This window comes from Prunus persica, chromosome G2 (genome assembly GCF_000346465.2).
Source record: "Prunus persica cultivar Lovell chromosome G2, Prunus_persica_NCBIv2, whole genome shotgun sequence".
Lineage (NCBI taxonomy): Eukaryota > Viridiplantae > Streptophyta > Magnoliopsida > Rosales > Rosaceae > Prunus > Prunus persica.
Window position 1 is genome coordinate 21,235,430 of NC_034010.1, and position 6,765 is coordinate 21,242,194.

The window sequence follows — 6,765 nt, forward strand, 5'->3', positions numbered from 1 at the left end:
TTTTTTTTGCAGCTCATATATATCAATAGGTCTGCAGCTAAGCAACTTATTCTTGGTCTTTCTTGGATTCGTAGTTTACAAGCTCAGAGAAGTAGAAGGCAAAGAAGGGAACGGAAATAAGGCCCTCTTACTAAACTGAAAAGAAAGTAGAAGCCCATTTGTTTGAACAATGCATAATTACGTGACTAATATTAGTGCAATGTCTTTGTGTTAACTTTCTTTTACGTTAACTTAATAACAAAGCAAACTGCACCCAAAAAAAAAAAAAAAAGTTCAGGTGTTTTTGGCCTCACAGTAAGATCCCAGTTGACTTGACCTTCCCCTTTGGTTTTGGGCCAAAGGACTTAGCCGTCCTAGGGTGACTACTGCTAGTTTCTATAAACGCCGAGAGAGTCTTGTGTAGGGCAGCCACATGTCAAATTACACTCGCAAAGAGTTAAGACCTACATTCAGAGGGTTTTGCCTTTATTTGAGTGTGCTACCGGTGAGGTGGTCCTATCTAAGATTTTTAACTATCAATGTATGTATTTTAAATCTATTAGGGATGAAAATGTAAGGGAGAAAAAGACAGAATTTTCGAAAGGTGGTGTGTATGTAAGATTTATTTCTTATGAAGTAATTTGATCCATGTTTCTATAGGATATTATTATTTACATTATTAGTCAATTAGAGTAGTCAAAACCACCAATCTTTGCATGCGAAACTGCTGACTCTGCAACTGCCTCCACCAAAATTCTCCAACAACGTGGGCACTTGTGTCACCACGCCCCCATTCTTTTCCTTGAAAATCTTAAAAACAAAAATCCAAACAAATCACTCTCAAGCTAACCACACACGAGCCAAGAACACCAAGAAGTTCTTGCTCAATAGGAAAGAATACACTAAAAACAATACAAAGAAATAAACCTCTCACAAACACAAGGAACCAATAAAGAAGACTCAACCTTTGAAATGGCTTGATCTTTCATCGACATCTTGTGTAGCCAAAGATGAGTTTATCTCCACCTTCATGGTGATGTTCTCTAGTGTTTCTCTCTTTGTGGAAGTATCTCTCACTTCTATTTTAGCCTCTCTGAGCAATGGTGCTCATGGCTCCAAATGGTGAGGCACAAATGGCCACTCTTCTTTTGCATGCACCATTTCTTCCTTTTATAAACCCATGCAGCTCTCCAAATGAGAGCAACCACATGCCAACGAAGCCACGTGATGGCCAGCCAAAGAAGGAAAAAATTCCTTCATCATTGCACCACCACCATGCATTGTCTCTCACCAAAGACATCATCATTCCATGCAATATTATTGGCCACCAACTTCAACAATTGCGGCTTCCCATTTTAATCTTCCTCTAACAGGTTGGCCACGTTATTGGTCATTAGAGTAATCAAATTCACCAGTCTTTGCATGCGAAACTGCTTACTCTGCTCTGCTACTGCCTCCATCAAAACTCTCCAACAACGTGGGCACTTGCGTCACCACGCCCCATTATTTTCCTCGAAAATCTTAAAAACAAAAGAGTAGTCAAATTCGCCACTGCAACTGCTTACTCTGCTCTGCAAAAGCCTCCACCAAAATTCTCCAACAACGCGGGCACTTGCGTTACCACGGCGCCATTTTTTTCATTGAAAATCTTAAAAACAAAAATCCAAACAAATATTGGTCCCTCTTTCACCACAATTTCCAATTACTTCTAAGAAAACATTAGAAGCTTCCTCCCTCCAGTGTGTACATAGGAACAAAAGAATCAATAATTTTCTTCTTCTTACAAAGGCTGCTGTCCTCCACCATGAAGAAATAAATTTGATTTCTTCTTACAAAGGTTCTTAGACACGTGGGTGCAATTTGGGCTAACAAAATTAACAAGGGCTGCTCAAAACACATCACATGCCATCAAATTTGAACCAATTTCAACACAAAATTCAAAGGATTTCCAAGAACATTTCACTATAAAAGAAAAGAAGGGTTCCTTCTGTTTAATACACATCTCAATTCTCACAGACCGTCCCGTTTCGAATATATCAATGGCAGAAGCAACAAAGAGGTAGCACTTTAGACTTCTTTATGCTTTGTTTCCTTGCCCGATTCCCAATCCCATTAATTGTTTTTGTTTCTATGAATTTGGTGTTTGTATTTTCTTAGGTATGCAGTTGTTACTGGAGCAAACAAAGGCATGGGATTGGAAACTGTAAGGCAGTTGGCCTCAAATGGGTTCACCGTAGTCTTAACTGCCCGAGATGAGAAGAGGGGTCTTGAAGCTGTTGAGAAACTCAAAGAGTCTGGCCTCTCAGGTCAAGTGGTTTTTCATCAACTTGATGTGGCTAACCCTGCTACTGTTGCTTCTTTGGCAGACTTCATCAAAACCCAGTTTGGGAAACTCGATATCTTGGTATGTATATGATCCTAGCGGCAAGTTTCTTGAAAAAGTTTATCTTGGTATGTATATGATCCTAGCGGCAGGTTTAATAGAAGGAGATTAAATATGGAATCATATAGAAAATGAAATTGGAGAATAAAAATAGCAAACCAAGTAATAACTAGCGTAATAATATCATCAACAAGTTAATCTTTGAAATGATTAGAAGTCTTCGGCTTTTTGAAGAACAAAACAAGATTCACGTAACTACCAGTTGTGGAAGATTTTACTTTCAAATCTAACTCTATGTCTGCCACTCTGTTTTTGTTTCTCGGAATCTTTTCATATTTGATATGATCCCTTTCTGTACAATTTACAAGTACCCTAGAAAGATCAGTGGCTGGAATTAAGGGGTTGGCAAAGTAGCATAATTATTGTGCTTCTTTAAAGGCATTGGCCTTTATGGTTGGTATGGTTGTAAAAACAAAGAGATTGTCAGAGTACTCAGAGGATCTATCAACTTTCTTTTCATTTCATTTTCTATATATAAAAAAATCTGTTCTTTTCTTTGCTAAAAGGAAACAGAAAGTGAAACAGTTGGACTCTGCACAGGTGAACAATGCAGGGATTTATGGAAGCATATTAGACGGTGATGCTTTTAAAGCTGTTATAGCCTCTGGTGCCATGGTAAGTTTTTTGCATAATTTTTATCATATAAAAAACTAAAAGCTTCAATGTATGTGCCAAAGTGAGAATTTAAACTGATCTGTAAGTGGTGGGCAATAAGCACCATAATAATAAGTTTGTTTTGGCTGATACAGGAAAGAGGAGAAGTTGATTTGAGTAAACTAGTGACTGAAACTTATGAGTTTGCAGAAGAATGCTTGCAAATAAACTATTATGGTGCTAAAAGAACAGCTGAAGCACTTATCCCACTCCTCCAGTTATCTGACTCACCGAGAATTGTTAATGTTTCGTCTGGTGCGGGGAAGTTAAACAACATACCAAGCGATTGGGCTAAAGGAGTTTTTACTGATGCCAAAAACCTAACAGAAGAGAGAGTAGATGAGGTACTGACTGAGTTTCTAAAAGATTTCAAGGAGGGTTCACTTGAAAGTAAAGGCTGGCCTTCTTCTATGCCTGCCTATACAGTCTCAAAAGCAGCACTGAACGCATATACAAGGATTCTAGCAAAGAAGTACCTCAATTTTCGTATCAATTCGGTCTGCCCTGGCTTTGTCAAAACAGATATAAACTGCAATGCCGGCGTCTTGCCTGTCGAAGAAGGTGGGGCCAGGATTGTGAAGTTAGCATTGCTGCCCAGTGATGGCCCTACTGGCTCCTTCTTTGTTCACAATGAAGTGTCAGATCTTTGATTGAAGATGATCCATTATGCAAATTTAATACGAGTCACTTATTGGGCAACATCTCGTACTGTAATGCAATTTTAAGTATTTTGGTATGTATATTGATTGAAGGATCTAGTGCATTGTTTACATTTCTACCATTCATATGTTAATGTGCAAAAATGGTAAACTGATTTAGTATGTAATTGCTGGTTTAGTGTTATACTTAGCTTATAGGCTAAGCTGTCTATAATAGTCAAAATGGTTTGTTAAGTCTTATAGGACTTGACAGGACAGGTGTCATAGTCTTACTAATAGTGTAGTTGGATGGTTGAGATTGAAGCTAGGATTTGTCTAGCTCTCTCTCTCTTCTAACAGTAATATGAGCTGTGAGTGAAACAGCTCGATATACCCAACGAAATACAAAAAGTTTTACCGAGCATTTTATTTCCTTCACTCTCTTTTTCAATATACTCATTCCTCCATTTTTATCAGAAGCTTATTAAACACTAACATGGCCTCAGAGCCAGGTTGGGTCTGAATTTCTGGGCATTGTGACTGTGAGGTTAGGTTTGAATCTGTGAGCAAAAGCTCGTTGTGTGATTCTTGAGCTCAAATCAGTAATCTAGACTAACATGTCTGGATCTGGAGGAGGAGAACTCAGGGCACCCATTTTTAATGGTGAAAATTTCAATTTCTGGCAAATCAAAATGAAAACCATCTTCCGTTCGCACGAGCTGTGGGATCTTGTGGAGAATGGGTACAAAACTCCGACGAAGGAGGGGGAGGAGCTCACGGAGGTAGAGAGGAAGCTGATGCGTGAGAACTTGGTGAAGGACGCTAGAGCTCTGGGTATCATCCAAGGGGCTGTATCAGATCAAATTTTTCCACGAATTGCAACTTAGGAATCTACAAAGGCTGCGTGGGATATTCTAAAACAAGAATTTGTGGGTGATAAGCAGGTAAGATCTGTGAAACTTCAGGGTCTTAGGCGTGATTTTGAATATACTCGGATGAGTGATAATGAATCATTGTTTGGATATATTGCTAAGTTGTTTGATCTGATCAACCAAATGAAGAGCTATGGTGAGGATCTGAGCAATCAACGAATTGTTCAGAAACTACTTATTAGTCTGCCTAAGTCCTATGATAGTATTGCAGCTGTGATAGAGAATACAAAAGATTTAGACACTATTGATGCTCAGGATGTTGTTGCTATTTTAAAAGGATATGAGCAGAGGCAGGGGCGGAACTATTCATAGGCCTGAGATGGCCTGGGCCCCCCCATCATCTTCTAAACTCTTTGAATGTATAAAGAGTATAGCATAGATTGCACAAAAAATCCTATAATTTTAAAGCTTGTGGCCCCCCCAAATATTAAACTCTACCTCCGCCACTGAGCAGAGGCTTGATAGGCATGGTGACAATAGTGCAGAGAAGGCTTTTGCTAGCTTCAACGTTGGATCAAAGGCAACACGGTCTAATGGTCACACCAGTAAGTCTCAGAAGAATGCCAAACCACACGGGCAGCAATGGGGCAACAAGGGTGATGGAGGTAATAAGTCTAATTCCTCAATGAAAAATGAGACATACAACATTGGAAATAAATGCAAATTCTGTGATAAATTGCACTATGGAGAGTGTTGGTTTAAGAACAAGGTCAAGTGTCACAAGTGTAACAAAATTGGGCATATTGCAAAATATTGTCATACAAACAAGGCTGTGCAGCATATGAACTTTGCTAATCATGTTGAAGAAACAGGAAACTTATTCTTTGCTAATCATTCTGGAGAAGTAAAGAAGATGAGTGATGAATGGTACATAGATAGTGGATGTAGCAATCATATGACATCCAGGGAAGACTTGCTTGTAGACATTGTCAGAGAAGTGAAAGCAAAGGTTCAAGTAGGCAATGGAGTTTTGGTTGAAGTGGCAGGAAAAGGGACATTGATCATTGAAACAATGAAGGGTAAGAGGTATATAAAGGAGGTTATGCTTGTACCTAGTCTAGCTGAAAATTTGCTAAGTGTAGGACAGAAGACAGAGCATGGCTATTTTCTTGTATTTGGAGATCACAAGGTTGACATCTTCGATGATAGTTCCTTAAGTAACATGGTGGTAAGTGTAAAGCAAAAGGGGAACAGGTGTTTTCCTTTAACTTTCAACAAAATCAAGGTGATTGCCTTGAAAACAAATGTGCAAGAATGCTCCAAGATATGGCACAAGAGGTTTGGGCACTTAAACTTTCGAAGCCTCAAGCTACTGCAGAGCCAAGCAATGGTATTGGGGCTGCCTGAAATCCAAAACGGTGAAGTGTTGTGCCACAGTTGTGTATTGTGGAAGGGTCACAGGGAGCCATTTCCTAAGGAATCAAAGTGGAGAGCCAAGGAGCCATTAGAATTGATTCATTCAGACTTGTGTGGTCCAATGCAAACAGCAAGCCTAGGTGGAAATAAATATTTTATCACATTCATAGATGATTTTTCAAGGATGTGCTGGGTTTATTTTCTGAGAAACAAGTCCGAGACATTCCATGTGTTCAAGAAATTCAAAGTAATGGTGGAGCTTCAATCCGGATACCATGTGAAGAGGTTGAGGATTGATCGGGGAGGAGAATACATCTCAGCTGATTTTCTCCAGTTTTGTGAAAATCTGGGAATAGAAAGGCAACTCACAGTTGCTTATTCTCCACAGCAAAATGGCGATGCGGAGAGGAAAAACAGAACCATTGTAGAAATGGCAAAGTGCATGATTCATGACAAGGAGCTTCCCTACACGCTTTGGTGTGAGGCAGTGAATACCTCTGTGTATTTACTTAATAGAAGTCCAACCCGAGCTTTGGAGAATACTACACCTTTTGAGAAGTTTAGTGGGAGAAAGCCTGGAGTTAAACATCTCAAGGTGTTTGGCTCGGTGTGTTACTCACTTATTCCTGGAAAGTTAAGGCATAAGCTAGAAGCAACAAGTGCCATATGAGTTTTTATTGGTTATGGTAGATGTGAGAAGGGATATAGAATATTGAATCCTGCAACTCAGAAGGTTTTGCTGTCAAGGGATGCGGTTTTTGAT

General features: G+C 39.3%; 1 long non-coding RNA gene across 1 annotated transcript; it reads right to left on the reverse strand.

Moving 5' to 3' along the window:
* On the reverse strand, positions 574 to 1,119 carry LOC109947662. The gene is made up of 2 exons (XR_002270445.1): positions 945 to 1,119; positions 574 to 789 (listed from the first exon to the last, which is right to left on the reverse strand). It is a non-coding gene; the product is annotated as an uncharacterized LOC109947662 (long non-coding RNA).